Source organism: Ovis aries, chromosome 11 (genome assembly GCF_016772045.2).
Source record: "Ovis aries strain OAR_USU_Benz2616 breed Rambouillet chromosome 11, ARS-UI_Ramb_v3.0, whole genome shotgun sequence".
Classification (NCBI taxonomy): domain Eukaryota; kingdom Metazoa; phylum Chordata; class Mammalia; order Artiodactyla; family Bovidae; genus Ovis; species Ovis aries.
Window position 1 is genome coordinate 58,125,666 of NC_056064.1, and position 26,267 is coordinate 58,151,932.

The 26,267-nt window shown below is 47.9% G+C and overlaps 1 long non-coding RNA gene across 3 annotated transcripts in view; it reads left to right on the forward strand.

Moving 5' to 3' along the window:
- The window catches only part of LOC121820667 (uncharacterized), a 130,474-nt gene that overhangs the window by 22,662 nt on the left and 81,545 nt on the right, over positions 1 to 26,267 (forward strand). The window contains exons 2-3 of one of the 3 annotated variants that reach the window (XR_006061330.2): positions 11,090 to 11,998; positions 18,019 to 19,130. This is a non-coding gene — a long non-coding RNA (uncharacterized LOC121820667). Of the gene's footprint in view, positions 1 to 11,089; positions 11,999 to 15,119; positions 17,431 to 18,018; positions 19,131 to 26,267 lie in introns of those variants that run through there. The other 2 variants (XR_006061331.2, XR_009595419.1) reach the window with 2 other exon arrangements.

Sequence of the window (26,267 nt, forward strand, 5' to 3'; positions counted from 1 at the left end):
CAAGTGCCTGGAAGCTCATGGAGGTTAGGGATGTGGGTTGGGTGAAGGGAGAGGGCTTAGGGCTGGTTATCCATTGGAACTGCCTGCGTTGGTATCCATTTTAATGTATCATTTCTCGTGCAGGAGTACTGGGGACAGAGGGTCAGTGTTCACGGTCTTTAGTCTTTGGGGAACGTTACTTTCAATTCTTGACCTCTTGATTGTAAGTGAGAGAAGGCTAGTAGTGGTGAGAACGGAACTGGGTTCTCCTAAAAATGCTGACACCCTAATCCCTAGTACCCTGGAATCTGACCTTATTTGGAAAGAGGGTCATTGAGATATAATTTGTTGAGATGAGGTCATGATGAAGAGGTTGGGCCTGAGATCCTATGGGATCGGAATCCTTTTTAAAAGGGACAATCTGCACACACGTGGAAGTAAGATACAGGGAGGGGCACCGTGAGAAGGCGGAGGGTTGGGTCCGTGGGTCTGTCGGCCAGGGAGCACCGGAGGCTGCAGAAGCAGGGAGAGGGGCGTGGACTAGCAAGGCCTTTCTCGTTGCATTCAGAGGGGCCGTGGCCCTCCTGAGACCGCGAACTTGGACTTTTAGCCTCTGGAACTATGAGATGGTATGTTTCTGTTGTTTTAATCCACCCAGTCTGTGGCACTTCGTTTAGGCAGCCCAGGGTAACTGATGTGTACCCAGCTTCTACAGATCCAGACGCTTGGACGGGATCAGCAGCGTCAGCCTCCCCAGGGCAAAGAACAAAGAACATCCTTTGGTTTTTCAACTTGGGAAGTGGGAGGTTCTTGGTCTGGGATGACTGATGTCTCAGGAGCGCCCAGCATATCTTGGGGATGTTTGAGTTTCAGGGAACTGAAACAACTCAAAGCCAGCCTCAGGCCACGTTGCTAACAGGGGTCAGGATACAGTTGCGATAGCCGTATGGAAGGACGGACTTCCACTCCGAATCTCTCCTCCACTCTTGTGCCTCCCTTCACCCTGGAAGCACAGCCAAGAGGAAAACATTCAGCATCAGGGCTCACTTTACAGTCAAGGATGGTTAAAGACACAGAGGGTTTAAATGGCTTCTTTTTTCACCTACTAGACCAATCGTATCACCCTTTAAAATAGAGTAGAGTGTTCCCTTCAGCATTCCTGCCCTGCAGCTGCCCCCAAAGGTAACTGTGAAGCATGGGGAAGTGGAGACTGTCTAGGCAGAAAATAGTGTATTTCACCTTCATCTCTTGGTTACTGTCCTGAGAATCACAAGATCCATAAGGCACTGATGTGTTCCTTTTATCGATATATCATTTTATTTATTTATTTATTTTGGCTGTGCTGGGTCTTCATCGTTGGAAGGGCTTTCCTCTCGCTGTGGCGAGCAGGGGTTCCTCTCTAGCCGGGATGTACAGGTTTTTCATTGCGGTGGGTTCTCTTGTCATGGAACACAGCCTCCAGAGCACAGGCTCAATAATTGGGCCCACAGGTTTGGTTGCTCCAGGGCATGGGGATCTTCCCGGAACAGGGATTGAACCTACGTCTCCTGCATCAGCAGTGGGATTCTTTCCCGCTGAGCCCTGATGTGTTTCTTAGTTTATTTAGCTTCTACGCTGTAATGGGAAGGACAACCAGGGAGATCTCTCTTCCCTGAGTCCTTGCTTTTTTTTTTTTTTTTTTGCCATCTCAGTGTTTAAAACCATTGAACCACAGAACCTGAAGGACCCTCAGAGATCAACATTAAAGCTTCCTTAAAAAAAAAAAAAAACTTGAGAAGCTGAGTTCCAGAGAGGGAGTCAAACTTGCCCACGGTGCTCATGCCTTAAAGCGGAGTTCAGATCCTCACAGTCTGAACCTTTCTCTTCAATTCACACCGCATCTCTTTGTTGTTGTTGTTTAGCTGCTAAGTCACGTCCAACTCTTTTGTGACCCCGTGGGCTACAGCCCACCAGGCTCCTCTGTCCATGGTATTGCCGAGGCAAGAATCCTGGAGTGGGTAGTCATTCCCTTCTCCAGGGGGTCTTCTTGACCCGGGGACTGAACCCGGGACTCCTGCATTGGCAGCCGGGTTCGTGACCACTGGGCCATCAGGGATGCCCACACTTTGCCTCTGTTCCTTCCTTTTTTCTGGAAGGTTCAAGGCTTGCCTCGTGATTTGACAAGTCCTCAGGATCCCCGCTTCTGAGACCCTCCATCGTCTCTCCACCAGGTCACGCAAGGTTGTTCTCTTTCCCTGTACAGCCCACCCTCCCTTGCTGGGCTGCTTTGATTGGTGGGGAAAGAAGCACCGGTCTCTCCTGGACACCTGCTCTTTGCTGTGCATCTTGCTGCGTGCCTCACCTGTGTCAGCAAGTGAGGGGACTGTGGGCTCAAAGAGGTGGCCGTCATGCCCCGGATTTCACTGGGAGGGATTGGGGGCAGGAGGAGAAGGGGACAACCCAGGATGAGAGGGCTGGATGGCATCACGGTCTCGATGGACGTGAGTCTGAGTGAACTCCAGGAGTTGGTGATGGACAGGGAGGCCTGGCGTACTGCGATTCATGGGGTCGCAAAGAGTTGGACACGACTGAGCGACTGAACTGAACTGAACTGAACTGTTAAACAGGAGAGCTTGAATCCACTGTTCTCTGGGGAGGTTCCTCCTTCAGCTGGAGAAAGGGGGCCATGCCCATGGGCTGGTGCTTGGGTGTAGCTCTCACCAGGAGAGGGAGAGTGAAAATGGCGCCTTCCTGCTACATTTCCACTCTGCAACATTCTTCCAGCTCAACTGTTCTTTCAAGTCAACAAGGGCACTTTGATTCAACAGGAGTGATGCCTGCTATCTGTAAATGAGGTGACTTATTTTTTTCCTGCTCTGAATCTTCCCAACATAAATAGAAGGCTCTATGGTCATGGGGCACACAGACTCCTCCGTGGCACGCTCATAGTTCTAGCATCATAGTCAAAGCAAATCAACAAATGTTTGGTGGGTACCCACGGTGCCCAAGGTGAAAGGCGTGATGTGTGAGCTCCTCTATTTGAGTTGGTTCCTAGCCTCGAGAGGGATGACTCAGGAGCCACTTAGCAAGTCAACAGGCCCAAAATAAGGATGTTCTATGAGGAAAGGAGCCACTTGCCACACCACGGTTCACCTCCAAGCCTTTCCTGTCACGTCTCTCCATTCCTAGCCCGGTCGTGTCCCCATGGCCACGGCCACATCCTGCTCACTCAGCCTGGTGCCACGGCTGGGGTTTTGCCCCACCTCCTCCTGAAACAGCCTGAATGATGTAGTGGAAAGACTGGGCACCTGGGTTCCTCACTCCCTCACTGGCCTCTGCTACAGGGACCAGGTGGGGAAAATATCACATGCACCTCATGCTCTGCATTTGTAAATGAGGGGTTCCCCCCAAAGGAAATGAAAACAGGACATTGAAAGGACGTGCACAGCCTTATTCATAATGGCCAAGATAGGAGACCAGTCTCAGAGCCTGTCACCCATCAAGTCAATACCTGAACAGGTGAAGAAGAAGTGTGATTATACTTCCCTGGGGCTCAGACGGCGAAGAACCTGCCTAGAATGAGGGAGACCCAGGTTCAATCCCTGGGTCGGGAAGATCCCCTGGAGAAGGGAATGGTACCCATATATTAGTGTGTGCAATATATGAGCTTCCCTAGTAGCTGAGCTGCAGTCTCATAGCTCAGTAAGTAAAGAGTCTGCCTGCGATGCAGGAGACCTGGGTTTGATTCCTGGGTTGGGAAGATCCCCTGGAGAAGGATACGGCAACCCACTCCAGTATTCTTGCCTGGAGAATCCCATGGACAGAGGAGCCTGGCGGGCTACAGTCTATGGGGTTGCAAGAGTTGGGCACGACTGAGAAACTAAGCACACACACACACACACACACACGCACACACACACAGTGGAATATCATTCAGCCACGAGAAAGAAGAAAACCCTGCTGTTTGTGGCTACATGGTTGGACCTCAAGGACGTTATGCTAAGTGACATAAGCCAGGTAGAGAAGGACCCATCCTGTTTGATATCACTTACATGTTAAATCCGAAGAAGCCAAATTGAAACATATATGTTACCGTATGCAAAACAGATAGTCAGTGGGAATTTGCTGTATGACGCAGGGACCTCAACTTATGTGCTCTGTGACAACCTCGACATGTGGGATGGGGCGGGAGGTAGGAGGGAAGTTTAAGACGGAGGGGACATATATATATATATACCTGTGACTGATTCATGTTGACATATGGCAGAAACCAACACAATATTGTAAAGCAGCTATCATCCAATTAAAACTAAATAATTTTGAAAAATAATAAAGTAGCCAAATTTGTAAATACAGAGTAAAGGGGTGATTTACCAAGGCCTGGGAGGCAGGGTGACAGGGGAGATGATTTGTAAGGTTACAAATTTGTAACTAGCAGGTAAATTAAGTCCTGGAGATGTGATACAGGGCATAGTGAGTGTAGATGACAACCTTGTATTATAAGCATCAGACTGGCTTCAGACTAGATCTGAATTATGCCCAACATCAAAAAGAAATGACAGAAGGGCTATAGCTACAGAGGCAGTCCTGTTACAATGTAAATGTATCAGATGCATAAATAAATGCATCAGATCAGCATGTTCTGCCTCTTGAATTTACACAATGTTACAGATATATTTCACTTAAACACTTCCATGCACATGCGTACATAGCAGCTCCTTCCACAGAACAAAGACATCTAGAGGTCGCCTTGTAGTTTTACCTTCAGGACACATGATAAGATGCAGAATGGATTACAGGTAACCAGGAACCAGGGGTGGATTTTATAAGAAAAAATAATTAGCTGACAAATGAGGGCAGTGATACAAAAGTGTCTGTTTTTGCAATAATAAATAAATACAGTAGAAAGTTTTCTGTGAGACTCTATTAAACAGCTTCACACATACAACTGGGAATCAACAATGAGTTTACTGTTCCTAGTAGATAAAAATTAAGCTTGCTTAAGGGTTGGGCCAAGTGGTCCTGGACTACAGACTTTGTTGCCTTGACTGTAACAGTACAATTTGTCATTTACTCTGTTCCAGGCTAACATGAGCAAAATCTATTTGGAAGTATCTTGTTTGCAAACATTCGTCAGATTCAATTTTTTTTTTCTTTTTGTATTAAAATTCAACTATGGATGTATACGAAACTAAATGAAGATAATTTTTCCTCCCCCCAAAAGCACACTTGTAAAAGGGGATTCTATTTAATAATAAACTTCTTCCAGTTCTAAAACCTTATAATTGTTCTGTGCCAATCTCTATTCCATGACTGTCTTCAAGACTTTAACCAAAACTCTTTTCTTTTGACTTTTTTCCTATGAATTCTAGATCAAAACATTTATCTAAAATCATTTCATTATACTATTTTATGCTTTCTTCATAAGCTCCTAGAGCAGTTTAATAAGTATATATTTTGTGTTCTGAGCAAGACTATTAGCTCTTGAGTGTAGAATTGCTTTATTCATTTATTTATAATCTCAGGCACTTGACAAATTTGTACTGTATAAATAGAACTTTTTCCCTATTTAATTATTTTGTTGATGTATAGTTGATTTACAATGCTGTTAATTCCTGTTATACAGCAAAGTTGGTTTGGCTATACATATGTATACAGTCTTTTTAAATATTCTTTTCCATTTGGCTTGCCACAGGATTTTTTTTTAAGAGGAGGGGAATTGCTTTACAGTGTTGCGTTATTTTTGCTGTACAATAACGTGAGTCAGCTGTAAGTAGACATATATTCTTGTAAATTCCATGTATTAGCTCATCACTGATAATATCACTTCATCCAGACCATTAAGTTAGGATATTTTTATAAACACACTCTGTACTTACGCAGGTAGAGAAGGTTTTCAGGCCGACGTGGGGGAAAATGTTACACGGCTGGTACAGTGCGCAGCGGATGGAAGACACACCAGAGAGCGGGTCATTTCTTTATTTGTTTGTTTGCCACTAAAATCATTAGTTCCCTTGACCTTTGGGGCTATGTATCTTTCTGCCACTGATGTTTGTCATTCGCATGAGCTCAGTGGAAGATAAAATGGCCCTCAGGAGTGGAGATTCTGGGTTCTGGTGGCTGTTATTGATTTTCGTCTTGAACTCATTAAGCCTGGACAAAGCAAGGACATTTATTATGATTTAAACAGATATTGATTGAGTCCTCATCAGACCCCAGGTACTGCACTGACCCAGCTGAGAGCAACTCCCCAGGCCCTTCACGTTTGAACAGGAAGAAAGAGCAAATAAGGAGTATCTGAAGAACGCAAACGAGGGCCCGGGATAGAGAATAACTGAGGTGGGGGTGGGGGGCGCCCTTCACTGCACAGGATAGCCGGGGAAGGGCTCTTTGAGAAGATGGGGTTTAAGCTGATGACTGCAGCCTTAGAGACAATGTTCCTGAGGGCAGGGGGCCGCGGGAGGAGCCCACCAGGCCAGGACAGGCGTCCACTCAAAGGCCCTGGGGTGGGGAAGACTCGGGTGTGCTGGAGGAACTGCAAGAACGCTGCGGAGCTTGCAGATGCAGCGCCTGTGGAGGTCGCCTTTGCGGGCCCACCCTGCTGGAAAGTGGGGAACCCCAGTCTGCGCCCCGCTTCACGGCGCACGTCTCGGTGAGGAAGCCGGAATGGATCACCTGTCAGGACCGGGAGCCCTGGGCTTGGCCGACAGGATGTGGAGCGTGTGTGTTTTCTGTTTGTTCTTGAAGTTTGCTTCCCTGCAAATACATGCCTAGCTGCCTTGCCCCTCTCACGGGGAAGCCAAGGCCAGCACTCCATCACTCATGAGCGATCCTGAACAAACAAACCCTGATCCTCCACGCAAGCCTCGTGCCAGCCCGTCAGGCCCGCGCTGGCCATGCAGCCCGGAGCTCAGGAACAATCTGGTCCTGAGGAAGGGAGGGAAGAAAAACAATTTCGAATTCCAGGCGCCGAGGGCCTCTGACAGACGGCCGTTGTCAGGGGCAGGAAAGCGAAACCATGGCAAGGAGCTCAGTGGCGCCGCTGGGAAGGGCGGAGGATGTTGAGTTTAGGGGCTGCTGCCCAGGGACGTGTGGCCGTGAGGATGGGATGGGGAACAGTTTACTCCTGGGAGCTCCGGCAGCTCGCCTTAAAGGACTCTGCTTTCTCACTTCACATCATGAGAAGAGGGACTTCCCTGGAGATCCAGTGGTTAAGACTCCAAACTTCCACTGCAGAGTGTGTGGCTTGATCCCTGGTTGGGGAACTGAGATCCCATGTGCTGAGCAGTGTGGCCAAAGATTTTAAAAAATTAAAATGAAGTTATGAGAAGAGTGATACTTGCCCTGCCTCCCTGGGGTTGGACATAGGAATGAGGGCAGCTTTAGGAAAAAGCAACACGACTCGTTGGAAAAGCGCCTGATGCTGGGAAAGATTGAGGGCAGGAAGAGAAAGGAGTGACAGGATGAGATGGTTGGATGGCATCACCTACTCAATGGACATGAGTTTGAGCAAACTCCAGGAGTTGGTGACGGACAGGGAGGCCTGGCATGTTGCAGCTCGTGGAGTCACAGAGTCAGACACGACTGAGCGACTGAACAACATACTTTTTGGAATTGCAAAAGGCGGCTGCCTCCCTCTTTAGTTACACAGTCGGCCAGGCCCTCCAGAATGCCCTCTGTCGAGTCTGCTAGCTTCTCTCCCTGACTTTGCTCTTCCCTGAGGTCAGTCTTACCAGCTCCTCTTTGTCTGGTCCACTCGAAAGATTTCAGGTCTGGGTGGAGGTGGAAGGAGAAGCATGCTTTTCGCATCCTCTGATTCAGTTGTCCGTTTCACTCAGGTCATCAATTACAGATTTCTAGAGGCTCAGTTTCGAGGACTTGCTAGTCAGAATAAGCGGCCCTAGGTCACGACTGTGCCAGGGAGCGGAGCCAGAAAGTTCCTTCCTTGCTGCTTCACAGGGTCAAGTCTTCAGAAGGTGAAAGACTGCTCTTTGCAGGGTGGGCCTGCATCACCTGCCCAGAGCTTGGGAAACGTCACAGCTCCGGTCCGAGCTGGCCTGTCAGAAGTCAGAGCAAACTGTGGAGGCCAAGGACTAACCCGTGCCTCACGCCCTTCCCATGAGAGTCCGAGTCCACTGCCAGCTGTGCATATGGGACATCGGGAATCTGAGTGTGACTATTTTGACGTTCCTGCTTGATGGGACAGTTCATGACCACCCACCACCGCCTTCTGGCCAAAAGAAGAGGACCAGTGAACAGTGTTAGTCGCTCAGTAGTGTCCGACTCTGCGACCCCAGGGACTGCAGCCCACCAGGCTCCTCCGTCCATTGAATTCTCTAGGCAAGAAGACCGGAGTGGGTTGCCATTCTCTCCTCCAAGGGATTTTCCCAACCCAGGGATGAAATCCTGGGCTCCTGCATTGCAAGTGGATTCTTTAGCATATGAGCCACCAGGGAAGCCCCCAAATGCAGAAGAGAAAGGAATAAAAATGGCAGCATATGTCGTGTTGCTTTTAACTTCATTAAATGGTTTCACAGTCCCAGCGGCATATTTGAAAGCTGGTCACTAAGAGATGGGCTCTTCCCTGACGGCTCAGCTGGTAAAGAATCTGCCTGTGATGCAAGAGACAAGGGTTCAATCCCTGAGCTGGGAAGATCCCCTGGAGAAGCAAATGGCAACCCCCTGCAGTATTCCTGCCTGGAGAATTCCAAGGACAGAGGAGTCTGGCTGGCTACAGCCCATAGCATCACAAAGTGTCAGACATGACTGAAGCAACTAACATTCAGTTTCACTAAAAGCTAGATCATAATTACAGATTTCTCTTTCATTTTCTCAGTTTGAATTTATTTCAAGATCTAAATCTTACCTGTGTTAAAATTTATGGTTAACTTAGGGTAAGAGGCGGAAAAGGCAATGGCACCCCACTCAAGTACTCTTGCCTGGAAAGTCCCATGGATGGAGGAGCCTGGTGGGCTGCAGTCTGTGGGGTCGCTAAGAGTCGGACACAACTGAGCGACCTCACTTTCACTTTTCACTTTCATGCATTGGAGAAGGAAATGGCAACCCACTCCAGTGCTCTTGCCTGGAGAATCCCAGGGGCGGGGGAGCCTGGTGGGCTGCCATCTTTGGGGTCGCACAGAGTCGGACATGACTGAAGGGACTTAGCAGCAGCAGCAGCAGGGTAAGAGGAATGCAGTATGGTTAAGCAAACCTATGAAGTTGCAGTTTTGTAGCAACAAATTTACTCCATAACTCTGAGCTCCAATTCTCTTACAAACACAATGGAGAAATAATTGAGACTGTGGAGGCACTGTGAATATCATGGATGATATCCTTACATCAAAGTCTTAAAAACCAGTCATCTGTTTGGAAGGACATGAGGGCAGACAGACATTTTTACTCTCGCTGTTTCAGCCTTCTTTGTCCTTCCCTTGGATTGTTGTATTATTACTAAAATTTATGAAAACACTTGGAGATTATGTGTGAGGTTCTGTGTCCAGCTATGGGAGAGCCCCAGTGGTTACCCCCAGGAAGGGGGATGAATCGCAAGAAAGAGATAATCTGTCCTCCATCACGGTGTCTGCCTGAATCTTAGTAGACCCAGAACCATGAGGCATATCCACTCTCCTAGAGAACTGTACTTAGGAGACTAGTCTTTTCTTAGTTTGTCTAATTGCCATACTTCCTGAAAGAAAAGATTTGAATGGGCTAATATGCCATCATCCCACTTAGACGATCTCTTGGGGCAGAACTGGAATACAGTGTCCTCCAGAGACATCGAGACTTCACACCCAGGCCCTATGTGGCTACCTTTGACTTATCGACCATTCCCTGGCGTGATCAGATGTGGTCAGAGAGGCGGGTTGGTTTGCGCACACAGCATGGCAGGACCTCCATCATATTGTGACAGGCGGCTTGGACATCTGATGATGCAGGGCTCCTCCTGAAATCACCCCTCATACAGTTCTCATCTTGTCCTCAGTCTTGGAGTACCAGTCAATGGCGTGCCATTTGCCAATGCATTTTGTTCTCATGATAACGTGATCTTCACAGGTATCTCTAAAAGTCCTTTCTTTGAGTAGCATTGGCTTATGCAATACCGTTTATAAAATAGATGGCTGGCGGGAAGCTGCTGTATAACACAGGGAGCTTAGCTTGGTGCTCTGTGATGACCTAGAGGGGTGCGATGGGGAGACTGGGAAGCAAGTTCAAGAGGGAGGGGATATGTGTATACCTATGGCTGACTGGAGAAGGAAATGGCAACCGACTCCAGTATTCTTGCCTGGAAAATCCCATGGATGGAGGAGCCTGGCAGGCTACAGTCCATGGGGTTGCAAAGAGTCGGACGCAACTGAGTCACTTCACTTTATGGCTGATTCACGTTGTTGTAGAGCAGAAACCAACACAAAAGCAACTATAAAGTAACTGTAACAGGAACAGTAAAGCAACTATACACCAACTAAAAATTAAAAAATAGAAGACTTCTCTTTGCCAAATGTGTATGGGCAAGCCTGTAGATGTACCAGGTGGAAGCCCATGGGAACTCAAGGAAGTTTGGAGATTAGCCTGAGAACCACTGGTCTTATTGTCAACGGGGATTTTGTCCAGCGACCTCAGGGAACCTCTGCATTTGCTAAAATGTGAGTCTTGGTCCTGCTGGGGTTTGGATTTTGTTCTTCTCCTGAATGGCATTTCCTCTGATGGTGATACATGTTCTCTAAGCATCATAATGAAAGTGAAAGTCGCTCAGGCGTGTCCAACTCTGCGATTCCACGGACTATGCAGTCCATGGAATTCTCCAGGCCAGAACATTGGAGTGGGTATCCTTTCCCTTCTCCAGGGGATCTTCCCAACCCAGGGATCGAACCCAGGTCTCCCGCATTGCAGGCGGATTCTTTACCAGCTGAGCCACAAGGGAAGCCCAAGGATACTGGAGGGGGTAGCCTATCCCTTCTCCAGGGGATCTTCCCAACCCAGGAATCGAACTAGGGTCTCCCGCACTGCAGATGGATTTTTTTACCAACTGAGCTATCAGGGAAGCTCATCGTAAAGCATCATAATACCACGAGACAAACGGCATCTAACATTCTTCTCACACTAGTTTTATTTCTTGCTTGTCCGTTTCTTGCAGATCCAGGACTAAGAAGAGATGCACGGCTGACGCCCGACAGTGACTCCTCCGTAACATTCCGTGTCCCTGGCGCTCCACAGCCTCGCCCAAGCTCTGGCTCTAAATGACACTGTCTTTATTAATTTTTCAAATAACAAAATGAACATCGAGTAGTCCCTGTTGAGTGTTCCCTCTGTGTAGGAAATATAACTTACATGTACTTGCTTATTTTTCCTTGCACAAAATCCTATGAAGTAGCATCATTCCTATTTTGCATACAAGGAAACCAAAACCACGGAGATGCTAAGATAAATATCCCAAGATGACTCATCTGGGAAACGCCAGATCTAGGATGTGGACCTGCTGCTCAACTATTGGTGTCTACATTTCAACTGGATACTTCTTCAAAGGCAATTCTGTCCATGTGACTCATAGAACAGTTCTTGGCTGGTTTTCCTACCAGCCAAATCAGAGACTCTCAAGCTTCAGCCTAATCATAGCCCATGGAATCCGAAACTAGGAGTCAGCAAAGGTCAAGAATTTTCAGGGTAGCTGTCCAACGAGAGAATTTCAAATATCAAGCTCCGAGACTGCTCACTCTCAGAATGGCCTTTTCTAAAATGTACTGAATCGAAAAGTTGTTATTTGTGTGTTGGCCGTGCTGGGTCTTGGTTGCCGTGAGGACTTTGTCTAGTTGCGGTGTCCGTTGTGGTCCGCAGGCTTCTCTTCGCAAAGCATGGGCTCTGAGAACAGACTTCAGTGGCTGTGGCACATGGGCACAGATGCCTCAGGCCACGTGGGATCTTCCTGGACCAGGTACTGAACCTGCGTTCTCTGCATTGGCAAGCGGATTCTTAGCCACTGGACCACCAGGGAAACCCTCAGCAAGGTCTGTTAAGTGACTGATCCGTTGATCAATCCATTCAACAGGTATTTATCCAGCCCCTTGTATCTCTTCTGTGCTGAATATTGTTCTAGATGCTGAAAACAGAGTTATGATTAGATTAATCAATGACTCAGTGCTCACAGAGCATACATTCTAGCAGGGGAGATATATTTCATAAAGAAACAGATACATATAATCAATATGATGCCAGGAATTAAAATCTAGATCGAGAAGTTGTGCTGTGTTAGGTGGCGTGTGTGTGTGTGTTTGTGCTAAGTCCCTTCAGTCGTGCCTGACTCTTTGCAACCTATGGACTGCAGTCCACCAGGCTCCTCTGTTCATAGCATTCTCTGGGCAAGAATACTAGAGTGGATTGCCATGCCCCCGTCCAGGCCATCTTCCTGACCCAGGGATGGAACCTGTGTCTCCTGCGACTCCTGCATTGCAGGCGGATTATTTACTGCTGAGCCACCAGGGAATCCCAGTGTTGGGTGGTGGAGGGTGTCATGTCGAGAGGGTGACCAGGACTTCTCTCTCTGAGAAAGTGGCGTTTGAGCAGGAGCTTGAGTGACAGATACACGCCTCACGTGGTAGAAGTGCTGGAGTCATTTTGTAAAATAAATTCTTCCTATTGCACCTTTGACTTTACATGAAAACATAGAAGTTCCATCGGGTCAATGATGGACTGACGAAAACGTCACTCATCACAGCAAGGCTGGTGAACTAACTATTTTAATCTCCTTGCCTAGCAACAGGGTTGGGTCGGTGGTTCATAAAACGGTTGGCTCCATGGACATCATTTTCTGACCAGGGGTTTGGGGTCTGCTGAGTGACTCCCCATTTGTCCTTCTGAACTGGGTTAGAATCGGGCAGGCTCCGTTTCACGGCTTTGTTCTGCATTCTCTGGTGAGCCAGAACATCAGCCAGTTTTCATTGGTGTTGATTCACTCGAAGGAAAAAGTTGTGGCAGAAACTGCCCGTTGTGTGTGAAATGAAACCGTTCTTGGTTGATCGTCGCAGGCTTTGTTTCCATTTGTCTCTCCCAGAGGCCGTGGTTTCAGTCTCTGATTCTGAGACAGTAATGCTCGGCTGGGTGAGGACAGAAGCTGCAAAGACAATCTTAAATGTAATTTATTGGGCAGGAGAATAGGGTAGGCAAGGCCTGGCCTCTTCCTCCGTGAGTATCTTGAGCGGGATGGCTGCATTTGCTTGCAGACAGAGACTGACTTGGGCAGTATCCTTCGACATCTTCTGGCCTGGGACTAGGAGGAGGCTGATATAAAAAATGGGACCTGTGCTCTAGATTGTGTCTCCATTTCTGCTTTGCAAACAGGATCACCTATTTAATTTTTCGGGACTTCTCCGGTGGCTCAGACAGTAAAGAATCTGCCTGCAATGTGGGAAACCTGGGTTCAGTCTTTGGGTTGGGAAGATCCCCTGGAGGAGGGAGTAGATACTCACTTCTGTCTTCTTGCTGGAGAATCCCATGGACGGAGACGCCTGGCGGGCTACAGTCCATGGGGACAGAGGAGGCAGGACTGAGCAACTAATCCTTTCACTTTCTTCGTATCATTTTTCTAGATTCCACATAAATACGTTAATTTATGACACTTGTTTTCTACTCTCTAGGCCCATCTGCTTCTCTACAAATGACCCAATTTCATTCCTTTTTTTATGGCTGAGTAATATTTCACTGCATATGTGTATCAGGGCATCCCTGGTGGCTTAGCAGTAAAGAATGCACCTGTCAATGTAGGAGGTGTGTTGGGAGGGCCCCTGGAGAAGGAAATGACAACCCACTCCAGTATTCTCACCTGTAAAAATGCTATGAACAAGAGGAGCCTGGCAGGCTACAGTCCATGAGGTCACAGAAGAGTCAGAGGCGACTGAATGACTAAACCGCAGCCAGATACACGAACCACAAGGGGGAAGGAGGGTGGGAGGATCTGGGAGATCGGGCCCGACGCGCAGACACTACTGATGCTGTGGATGAATAGGGAACTGATGGGAGCAGGCTGTGTAGCTCAGGGAGCTCTGCTCAGTGCTCTGTGGTGACCTGAATGGGACGGAGAGCCAGAAGGGAGGGGGTGTCTGCATAGGTATGGCTGATCCACTTTGCTGTACAGCAGACACTAATACCGGAGAAGGCGATGGCACCTCACTCCAGCACTCTTGCCTGGAAAATCCCATGGACGGAGGAGCCTGGTAGGCTGCAGTCCATGGGGTCGCTAAGAGTCGGACACGACTGAGCGACTTGACTTTCACTTTTCACTTTCCTACATTGGAGAAGGAAATGGCAACCCGCTCCAGTGTTCTTGCCTGGAGAATCCCAAGGAGGGCGGAGCCTGGTGGGCTGCTGTCTATGGGGTCGCACAGAGTCGGACACGACTGAAGCGACTTAGCAGCAGCAGCAGCCACTAATACAACATTGTAAAGCAACTATAAACAAATGTGATCGGGGCAAGCATGACTGAATGAAGGTAGAGACTCCCCGGATGTCTTTGGTTGGAGGTAATATTTTAACTCTGTTCAGAGCCAGATTTTGAATTTTGGCAAAAACATGTTTCACATCTCGAAACGCCTCTTCCTGCTCTCCTGATTGTTGCTAGTTGAAAACTCTCAGCACCTCAGCTTTGCTAACCCCTCCCTTGATTTCCCACCCTCCCCGACAATGGCAAACTGCCAAGAGGGCTGTGCCCGGAATGGACAATTTGTAGGAAGCTGGAAGAAAGCAGGGAAAGACAGAACAGAAGGAAGAAGGAAGAAACCCCCCATCCATCCATCCAGTTCTGGCCTTAGGTCCTGCTCCACAGGACACGCATGGACACGTGTCAGAGAGTGCAGTTCACATCTCGACCCTCTGCTGAGAGCACTGTGTGACCTCAGACAAGTGTCTGAGCCTCTCTGAGCTTTGGGTTTTTCCTCATCTGCAAAGGAGAATGTAAGGATTCATTTTAGTGGAATAACCTCAGCCAAATTATGCTATTAAAGTACTTAGCAAACTGCCTAACACATAATAAGCAGGCAGCTTGAGAGCTATTTCATCACGACTCAACTGAGACATGGAGACCCCCAGGGTCAGGGGCGTCTTCAGTGGGTGGTGCTGCCTGGGGCTAAAATTGCAGCTGTGAATCCCAGGTCCATGCAATCTTTATCTTTCCATAGCTAAGAGGTTTGAACATCTCCAAAGCTGCTTACGATACAAGAACTTCACAGAGGTTCAGCAGCCAGCAAAGCCACCAGAAGATGTGACGGTTAGTTCTACGTGGGGGCTTGGAGAAGCTGCAGCGCCTGGCTATTTAATCAGATGCTCATCTAAATATTGCTGAGGAGGTATCGTGTAGGTGTGTTTAACATTCATGAACTGTTGGCTTTAAGTAAGGGAGATTACCTCAGTAATGTGGGTGGATCTCATTCAGGTCGTCAAAGGGGACTTCGGGGCGAAAACTGTCTCCCAGAGAAGAAAAATCTGCTTCTAGAATGCAGAATTCATCCACACCTGAGCTCCTAGTTTGCTGCCCTGCCCTATGGATTCCGGGCTTTCTAGTCCTCGTAATTACATGAGCTAATCCCCGAAACAAATTTCTTCATATATATATATGAAGTGCTCAGTTGTATCCAACTCTGTGTGACCCCATGGACTGTAGCCCTCCAGGCTCCTCTGTCCATGGAATTCTCCACACAAGAATACTGGAGTGGGCTGCCACCTCCTCCTCCAGTGTATGTCAGGAAATGTATACAAATGCATATTTATGTATATGTATTTGGGCTTCCCTTGTGGCTCAGCTGGTAAAGAACCATCTGCAATGAGGGAGACCTGGGTTCGATCCCTGCATTGGGAAGGTACCCTGGAGAAGAGAAAGGCTACCACTCCAGGATTCTGGCCTGGAGAACTCCATGGATTGTATGTCCATAGGGTCACAAAGAGTCAGACACAACTGAATGACTTTATATATATATGTATGTATATGCTAAGTCACTTCAGTCATGTCCAACTCTTTGCGACCCTGTGGATTGTAGCCAGCCAGGCTCCTCTGTCCATGGGATCTTCCAGGCAAGAATACTGGAGTGGGCTGCCATTTCCTCCTCCAGAGGACCTTCCTGACCCGGGGGTGGAACCCACGTCTCTTATGGCTCACACACACACACACACATATATGTATATACACACATATGTGTATATGAAGAAAGTGAAATTGCTCAGTCGTGTCTGACTCTTTGTGACCCCGTGGACTGTATCCTACCAGGCTCCTCCATCCATGGGATTTAGAAATCAGTCCATGGAATTCTCCAGGCCAGAATACTGGAGTGGATAGCCTTTTCCTTCTCCAGGGGAGCTTCCCAAGCCAGGGATCGAACCCAGGTCTCCTGCATTGCAGGCGGATTCTTTACCAACTGAGATACAAGGGAAGCCCATATGTATGCATAATTATAAAATTATATATCTTTAAAATTATGCATTTATATATAATGTTGTTGTTCAGTCATGTCTGACTCTTTGTGACCCCATGGATTGTATAGCCTGCCAGGCTCCTCTGTCCAGGGGATTCTCCAGGCAAGAATACTGGAGTGGACTGCCATTTCCTTCTCCAGGGGATCTTCCCGACCCAGGGATCAAACCTGTGCCTCCTGCATTGGCAGGCAGATTCTTTAGCACTGAGCCACCTGAATATCCCTTATATATAATACATAAAACATATGTTTAAATATATAAGGTTGGATTAAAGCTCAACATTCAGAAAACTAAGATCATGGCATCTGGTCCCATCACTTCATGGGAAATAGATGGGGAAACAGTGGTAACAGTGTCAGACTTTATTTTGGGGGGCTCCAAAATCACTGCAGATGGTGACTGCAGCCATGAACTTAAAAGACACTTACTCCTTGGAGGGAAAGTTATGACCAACCTAGACAGCATATTGAAAAGCAGAGACATTACTTTGCCAACAAAGGTCTGTCTAGTCAAAGCTATGGTTTTTCCTGTGGTCATGTATGGATATGAGAGTTGGATGGTGAAGAAAGCTAAGCGCCAAAGAATTGATGCTTTTGAACTGTGGTGTTGGAGAAGACTCTTGAGAGTCCCTTGGACTGCAAGGAGATCCAACCAGTCCATCCTAAAGGAGATCAGTCCTGGGTGTTCATTGGAAGGACTGATGTTGAAGCTGAAACTCCAATACTTTGGCCACCTGATGTGAAGAGTTGACTCATTGGAAAAGACTCTGATGCTGGGAGGGATTGGGGGCAGGAGGAGAAGGGGACGACAGAAGATGAGATGGTTGGATGGCATCACCGACTCTATGGACATGGGTTTGGGTAGACTCTGGGAGTTGGTGATAGACAGGGAGGTCCTGCGTGCTGTGATTCATAGGGTCGCAAAGAGTCGGACACGACTGAGCGACTGAACTGAACTGATATATATATATAAAATATACATTAAGTATGTATAAAAACATATAAACATAAATAAGGAATATAATATATAACGCATATAATAATATATAATACATATAAATACAACATATATTTACACATTATATATCACATTATATAGAATAATCTATAATAAATATGGATCTTATATACATAAATACACACACATGTATATATAATGTCCTATTTCTTCTGTTTCTCTGGAACACTGACATAAAAACCCGTGACTTCAGCACCTATGTAGACAGGTTTTAGCAGGACTCTTTTTTCGGCTAGTCTATTATAGGAATCCAGAGGTGAGTTCCTAATGAAAACAACCAGAAAGGAGGAAGGCAGGAGCTTCTGGCTCGGTGGCGGCCGGTGTGGGGAAGGATTTCCTAATCTTAACCTGAAAAGGGAATTTCAGGGACGGATGGACACGTCCCAAGCCCCAGCCCGGTGGTCCATCCCCGAGAGGTTCCGCAGAAGTAAACAGGCCGGGTGGGGCGTGCAGCGGCGCGGCTCCAATCGCTGCGCGAGCCGGCCTTTTCCCCGGGCTCGGCCATGGTGGTTTGTTTAAAATTAGTCCTCGTTTGGCCTGTGGGGAAGAGGGAATTGCAGGGTCTGGGTTTAACTTCAGGCCTTCGCATTTCAGGTTCCGGGGCCGCATCACTGGGCTATTTTAAAAGTGGAGAGACCATGCTCCCAGGACTGCCCGGTGATCAGACCTCCATCCTCAAGACTGCCCCTGGCTTGGAAGCCTCAGCTGGGTGGGAGGCAGTCCCCTGGTCCAATCTTCCGTTCCCAGCAGAGCTCCTGCCTCCCACGCTGAGACGTCTCCAAGCTTCTGGGAGAGTTGCCCCTTTCAGGAGGGAAGTGTCATCAGCGGTCCCACTGCAGAACAAAGTCATCACCTGCCATGAACACGCACTATCGTTTTTTTTCATCTTTAAGGGGAAACTCACACCTCCTCAAGCAGGTCACCTTGGAACAAGCTGCTGGATGGATCAGTTTGGAGGAAGGAAGGTTGAGATAACTAACTTCATGAGTGCGTGCTCAGCCGAGTCAGACGCTTTCCTGAGCCCCATGGACTGTAGCCCACCAGGCTTCTCTGTCCCTGGAATTTTCCAAAGAAAAATATTGGAACGAGTTGCCATTTCCTTCTCCAGGGGATCTTCCTGACCCAGGGATGGAACCTGCATCTCTTGCACCTCCTGCTTTGACAAGCAGATTCTTTACCACTGAGCTATGTGGTATGAAATTATAATAAAAGATTTCCATACACCTGTCATATAGATAATTGATTTCTGTTCCAAACACAGACAACTATGTCATCTGTGAATCTGTGATTCAGTTATGAAAGTTTCTATGGTTTGTGTTCAAACAGATTTGAGCAATGAAAGAAATATTGTGTCTAGGCATCTGTTGGTTACAACAGCTCGGTAGCCAATTCCTGCTGTATCTCCCCCATAGGACCCCGATTTGGTTGAAGTTTAGAGAAACCATGTGCCAGGGAGGGTGGACTAGGAGGATGATAAGGGAGACAACTTCGTGGATCTTAACCAGTCATGAGATTCTTAAGGTTCCCTATGCTAGTGATGGACTTAAAGGCAGGCATTCTAAACTCGGCATAAGAAAGGTAACAGCAATCTGCTGCAGGTTCTGGGAAAATACTGTATGAAAAGATTCATCAAAAGATTCATTCTTTTTGTTTCAAGGGTTGTCATGTAAGTCTTGACCAAATAAGTGAATAAATAATTAAAAATATTGTGTGTTTTTTTTTTTAAGTAATGCTCGAAGCTGCTATCAGTTGCAGTTATTAGGGAAAGCCAAAACACTCTGAAAGAGACCAGTTGTTGAGTGGCTGACTTAACCCCTTCTGGAGACACCCTGCCCCATTACTTTCTGATGTGCCCTTACCATTTAAACTGCTTTTAATGAGGAGTTTTGTTCCTTGAGCCAAAACCAATCCATTGACACATGGTACCCTATTAAGTAAGAAGGAAAATAACATGGGTGAGATTTAGTCTTCATATCATTTTTCGGTCACCGGTGAAAGGTAAAGTAGTGGACAGAAAACTTATTGCACTTTCTGTGTGTGTTAGTCGCTCAGTCGTGGCCGATGCTTTGCGACCCCATAGACTGCAGCCCACCAGGCTCCTCTGTCCATGAGATTTTCCAGACAAGGATCCTGGAGTGGGCTGCCATTTCTTTCTCCAGGGGATCTTCCTGACCCAGGGATCGAACCTGGGTCTCCTGAACTGTAGGCAGATTCTTTACCAACTGAGCTACAAGGGAAACTCGATTTAAAAAACACTTTATTTTCGGTTTCCCTGGGTCTTCCTGGCTGTGCGATGCTTTCCCCCGTGGCAGCCAGCGGGCGCTGCGCTCTCGTCGCGGGCACAAGCTTCTCTCGTGGTGGCTCCTCTCGCTGCAGCTCACGGGCTCCGGAGCACAGGCTCAGTAGCTGCGGTGCGCGGGCTTAGCTGGTCACGTGCAGTCTTCCCAGACCAGGGATGGGACCTGTGTCTCCTGTCCTGGCTGGTGGATTCTTAACCAAGGATCTACCAGAGAAGTCCTGATGGCGCTTTTTGTAGCTCTAGTAGCCCTCACCTAAGACGAAAACAATTTGGAAAGCACGCGTACACTCACGTGTGTGTGCCCACGCAAACACGACCCTTTCTTGAGGTTGGCATACTGGAGTTTCCAGGCATTGATTGTTTTACCATGCTTTATAAACAAAAATTGATGAAGGATCCCAGATAGCCCAGAGCTAGGATTTGTATAGCTCTTTGCTCCGACAGTTCGTAAAGTAAAGCATCTAACTAAATACTAACTAACTAACATTTGGTTAGTTAGTAAAGCATCTGCCTGCAATGAGGGAAACCTGGGTTCCATCCCTGGGTCAGGAAGATTCCCCTGCAGAAGGAAATGGCCACCCACTCTGGTACCCTTGCCTGGAAAATCCCATGGACAGAGGAGCCTGGTAGGCCATGCAGCCCATGGGGTCGCAAAGAGTCGGACAAAAACTGAGTGACTTTGAAATTTTGCTGTGTGTGAGGGCTTCGCATGTGGCACAGTGGTAAGAATCTGCCTGCCAGTGAAGGAGACGCAAGAGACGTGGGTTCAATCCCTGGGTCAGGAAGATCCCTTGGAGGAGGAAATGACAACTTACTGCAGTATTCTTGCCTGGGCAATCCGATGGACAGAGGAGCCTGGCGGGCTACAGTCCATGGGGTGGCAAAGAGCTGGACACAACGGAGCACGCATGCACACACACACACACACACTGCTGTGTATAAGGTGGGGATGCGTAAGTGGACAGGGGAGGAAGGCAAGGGGTGCTGGGACCAACTAGGGTAAAAACGACCAGGGGGAGAGCAAGGCTCATCCTTATTGGGGTTCCCCTCTAGCCACATCACCTCCCCAGCTCAGGTGTCACCTTTGCTAAGTGTGCTTTACAGATAGAAAATTCCAGGCTCAGAGAAGTCAGAACCTGCTCACAGGAGCAGAATGGTCCCAGTTCCTAACGCGCCCAGAGACTTCACTAATGCACGTTACCTCTGGTTCATCCCCTCGTCTGCCAGGGGAAATGCACACACGCCCAGCCCTCTGAAGATCTCTGGCCTCTTTAAGAGCTTGAGTAGGAAAGAGGTCAAGTCTGCTGTGTCTGCTCCGCTTGAAACCATGAGCTGGTCACAAGAAAAATGGTTTTCATTTCAACTAGCCCGGCCATCTGGACGGCTCGGGCCCTAAGAGCCGGATGGAAGGAACTGCATTTGGAAGAGATTAATTTACTTTTGTAGTTCAGCGAGGGGGTCACAGGGGTCCCTCTCAGGACCGTGCCAACACCAGAGCAGCCACTGGTGGAGATCCTAAATGCGTGTGATGCGTCTGCACGTGCTGGTTCTGGGTTGCTACAGGAACACACTTCCTGAAGATTTCCCCCGATTTCAAACCCTCCCCGACCATCCAGCCATGAAAGCCGGAGCCCCCACGCTGTGCGCTGAAGGCACTAGCGGAAACATCCGCAGCTCGTCGCAGATGCTCCCGGCCCAGCGCTCACTGACTCCTCAAGGACAAGGATGTGCGTGAAGGATAGGGTCCAGAAGGGGCCCAGGGGTTCAGGTACCACTGCGGCCTTGGGGCTGGCATCTCGCCTTTCTAAAAGTTCGAGTATTTGATTATTTGTTTGTTTTTGGCTGCGCCGAGTCGTTGCTGAGTGGGCTTCTCTCTCGTGGCAGTGAGTGGGGGCCGCCCTCGGGGGCTCGTGGGCCTCGCTAGTTGTGGCCCCTGGGCCCTGGAGCACAAGCTCAGTAGTTGTGGCACGCAGACTCAGTAGCTGCACGGCACATGCGATCGTCCCAGACCAGGGATCGAACTCGTGTCTCCTGCCCGGGTGTGTCTGCTGTCGCTTCAGTTATGTCCTTCTCTGCCACCCCTAGGGACTGTAGCCCGCCAGGCTCCTCTGTCCACGGGGATTCTCCAGGCAAGAGCACTGGAGTGGGTTGCCATGCCCTCCTCCAGGGGAGCTTCCTGACCCAGGGATCGAACCCGCGTCTCTGATGTCTCCTGCATTGGCAGGCGGGTGCTTTACCACCAGACCACCAGGGAGGCCCTGGGGTTGGCATTTCTATTGAGCAGCAATACCAGAGAGTTAGGCACCATCACAGACAAACCCGCTGTCCACGGACTAGGGAGCAGAAAATAAGAAGACTGTGATGGAGACGAGTCTACTGGGGAGGAGGTGGCAAAACCAAGCGCCTCCTACCTTCCACGGCTCTTGTTCTGCTTCTCTCCTGGGGGGCCCCTGGGGTGGTCACAGTCCATAGTGATGACGTTCCCTCTTCCTTGGGGGAGCTGGGGAGTCTGAGGAAACTTTTTACATCTTTCTTCAAAATAAGACAGCCTAAAAACGTATCACTATTCTTTAAAGTCAATTTTCTCAGAAGGAAAATTTAAAAATACGTGAATAGTAAACAAGGCCCTCCTGTAGAGCACAGGGAACTATATTCAATATCTTGTGATAAACCATAACGGGAAAGTATATGAAAAATAACACATACGTATATACATGTATGTAAAACGGAGTCATTTTGTGGCACAGAAGAATTGAACAGAAGCTTGTAAATCAACTGTACTTCAATACAATTGACGCATATACACTGTTGATGCTGTGTGTTCGATAATGAGAGCATACTGGCTAGCACAAGGGGCTCTGCTCAGTGCAGCCTGAACGGGAAGGAAGCCCCAAGGGAGGAGACGAATGCACGTACACGGCCGATTCATTGTGCTGTACAGCAGAAGTCAACGTGACATTATAAAGTAATACAAATTAATAAAAAATATATGCATAACACGATTTGGTTGAGTCTCCAAAAATAATTATTAGAAAACGAAAATGTCACCATCTAATAGCTCATGTGACCAACAGGCTTGTGTCCTTGGGGCCGCGGCTTCCTGTTTCTGCCCCATCTGGTCTGGGGCTTCTTCACTCCTTAGAGACGAGTTCGTCTAAGCGTCCTGCTCTGATTAAATTTCCATGTGACGGGCATTTTTTTTGTTTCAAGTATATATATTCCTTGGCATCTGTCCTCTGAGGACAGGATTAGGGTTTCGAGGCAAAAATGTGTTCTTCGCCTATTGATCCAGCATTTGTAACTAACATAGCTTTATTTTGAAAGTGAATTCTCACGTTCACTGGCGACTGGATCACTCTCCACATAAATTTGTCCCCTTCTTCTGAGCATTTTCTGTCTTGAGTCTAAAGGAATTTGGATCAAGTGTTGTAATAAAGTCCCATTCCCCCATGACTATATTCCATGGAACACCAATACCCTGTAAACTGGTATTTCACATTTCACCAAAAAATACACCTGCCAGGACTCGCATTCTCAGGGAAGCACTTTGGGACGTGCTGAAGTGATGCAATATTCTGGAAAACACAGAGGCAGCGTTGCCTTGGAATACTGGACAAGGTTTCCAAGAGAAGGTGACCTTTTATCTGGATCCTGAAGTTAGAACTCAGCCAGGAACTCATCTAGAGAAAGAGGCTAAAGGCACACTGCTCTGGACTGACCTAAACTATGGACAACTCAAAGTACTTGGTGAGTCTGGGGAGCTTTGGATGTGCGTCAGGGAGGGGATCTGAGCGTGAGAGGTGGAGTAGAGAGGAGGAACGTTTGGAACCAGAGCGTGACCTTCTTTAATACTGTGTTGATGTCTTTGGTGCGTCACTTCAGGTCACTTTCCCCCCTTGTCGTCCGTGTTCTTGGGAGGATATCAGTGGATTCCTTCGCCCCCTGGCTTCTGGTTGGATTCATCCCATGGAGAGACTTGGTAGGAGGCTGGGAAAAAGGAAGAGAGGGGAGTCTGAGTTTTTGCTCCACTGACTCCCTCCACGAGAAAGGAGGGGGTCCCCATCTTGGGATGGACGATTTTCCCAGTGGAAAATCAGGGCCCCTCTAAATCTGGTCAACTCAAAGTGTCCTTTAAAGATCAGGTGGCTGCTGCTTCTCCTCATCATTTGGGGTCTAGAAATTCAAACTCTGGGTTTCTGCACTGTCTCCGGTGAGTCTCCTATAACCACACCTTTGTAAATGTTGCTGTGTAGACAAAGCCTTCTAAAATTGTTCATGCCATCTACTTCCTGCCAAAGCAGGAGATGTAGTTTCTATCCCTGGGTTGGGGCGATCCCCTGGAGAAGGAAATGGCAACCCACTCCAGTATTCTTGCCTGGAGAATCCCATGGACAGAGGAACCTGGTGGGCTACCGTCCATGGGGTCACAAAGAGTCAGACATGACCGAGAGACTAAACAACAAAAGACACTTCCTCTTGTGCATAAATATGAAGCTAATGACTTAGCATAAGGTGTAGACAAAAGAGAGAACAATGGGGATTTCTGGTCAGGGTATGGTTTATGTCAACAAGGAACCATTAATCGTCCCAGAGTCAGATCCCGTTTATCTTGTTGAGAAAGAAACGTGTATATCATATATCACAACTTTGCTTTCTAAATATTTGGATAACTGCATTTCAATATGATTTATTTTTTAATAACAGTGTATATTTCAAGTTATGCCTTTAAATATACAATTCTTAGAAAAAAGTCTTCAATAAATTTCCAAGAGTTCATTGTACACACATTGTCAAGAACCTCTGCTCATTCATAGACATTCATTCAAGAAAATCTAGCAATGGATAGATCTCAGGGACATCTTTTTCTAGAAAAAAAAAAGAATCCCCAGCTATTAGAAAGCCCGAATAGTTTCCGTATATCTAACTTATCTTAAATATTTGATCTAATTCTAACTTTTTTTCTAATTCTTTGTGTGTTTCCTGAAAGTATTTCCTATTTACTGCTTGTTTCTCAAATGTTAGGAGAGAAATTTGTCATTGGTGACCTTATTTTAATTTTCATTAGGTAAACTTAGCAGAGGCTTTGCAGGTAGCACAGCGGTAAGGAACCCACCTGCCAGTGCAGAAGATGCAGGAGCCACGGGTTCCATCCCTGGGTCAGGAAGATCCCTTGGAGGAGGAAATGGCAACCCACTCCGGTATTCTTGCCTGGGAAATCCCATGGACAGAGGAGCCTGGCGGGCCACAGTCCACGGGGTTGCAGAGAGCTGGACACCAGTGTGTGACTGGGCAGGCGCAAACTTACAAGAAGTAGCCCACAGCTCGGTGTCTCACTTCTGAAACATCCAATGAGAAGCTGCCAACTTCTTCATGGTTGTTTATTTTGGTCCCAACACACTGTCCATGCTCTGGTTGAATATCTTGCCAAATTCCCTCCAATTTATTGCAAAACCAGTTGGCAGAACAATGAGGAAATATGGCTGGGCCAATTTTGGGGCAATTGATCGTACCGCCTCTTTCCCCCACGCTCACTTCCCACTAATCCCTCAAGTTTCTTCCAGATCTCACCGTTCTTGACAGGAATGGAATACTGTGGCATGACGGTAAGCGTGGAAGAAATATGGTCTTCATCCCGCTTGGCCACCCCCTTCTGCTTCCTCTCTTGCCTCAAAACCCACATCCTCCAATTTCTACTCCTCTCAGTGCACAGAAGGGTCAACGTGGCATTGCAACATCCAGAATGTGTCTCATTTTGGAAACAGGTGATTGTTATCTCACCAATAAAGGAAGAGGGGATTGCACCCTCTTTCCATCAAGGGGAGTCTTTCACAAAGCAGGGAACCTGGATGACTCGCTGTGCGGCTGATGGAGGTGGGAGGAGTTGTCTTGCAGAGCCTTCTGAGGCCAGAACTAGGAAGTGTCTTCAGAGCCTGTCGCCATGCAAAGCCTCCATGCAGATTTCCATCATTTTGTAAGATGACGATGCCTTTCTAACAGACGTTGAAGTACTTTCATATAGACTCCCTGTACGTCTCATTGCATTTCCAGGACAAAGCAAGGAGCTGAGGTTCTTTGCTTCTGTTTCTGGGCTTCCCTGCTGGCTCAGTCCGTAAAGAACCCACCTGCAATGCAGAGGTGCAGGTTTGACCCCTGAATCGGGATCCCCTGGAGAAGGTTGCCATGGCAACCCATTCCAGTATTCTTCTCTGAAGAATCCCATGGACAGAGGAGTCTTGTAGGCCACGGTCCACAGGACAGCCAAGAGTCAGACATGCCTGGAGCAACTTGGCACGCACACACCTTCGCATCATATGGGCTTCCTAGGTGGCCCAGTGGTAAAGAATCTGTTTGCCAATGCAGGAGTCGCCGAAGACAAGAGTTAGATCTCCAGTTCAGGAAGAGCCCCTGGAGGAGGAAATGGCAGCCCACTCCCATATTCTTGCCTGGAAAATTTCATGGACAGAGGAGCCGGGTGGGCTACAGTCTATGGGGTCACAGAGAGTCAGAGATGACTGAGTGACTAGGCACGCACACACACACCTTA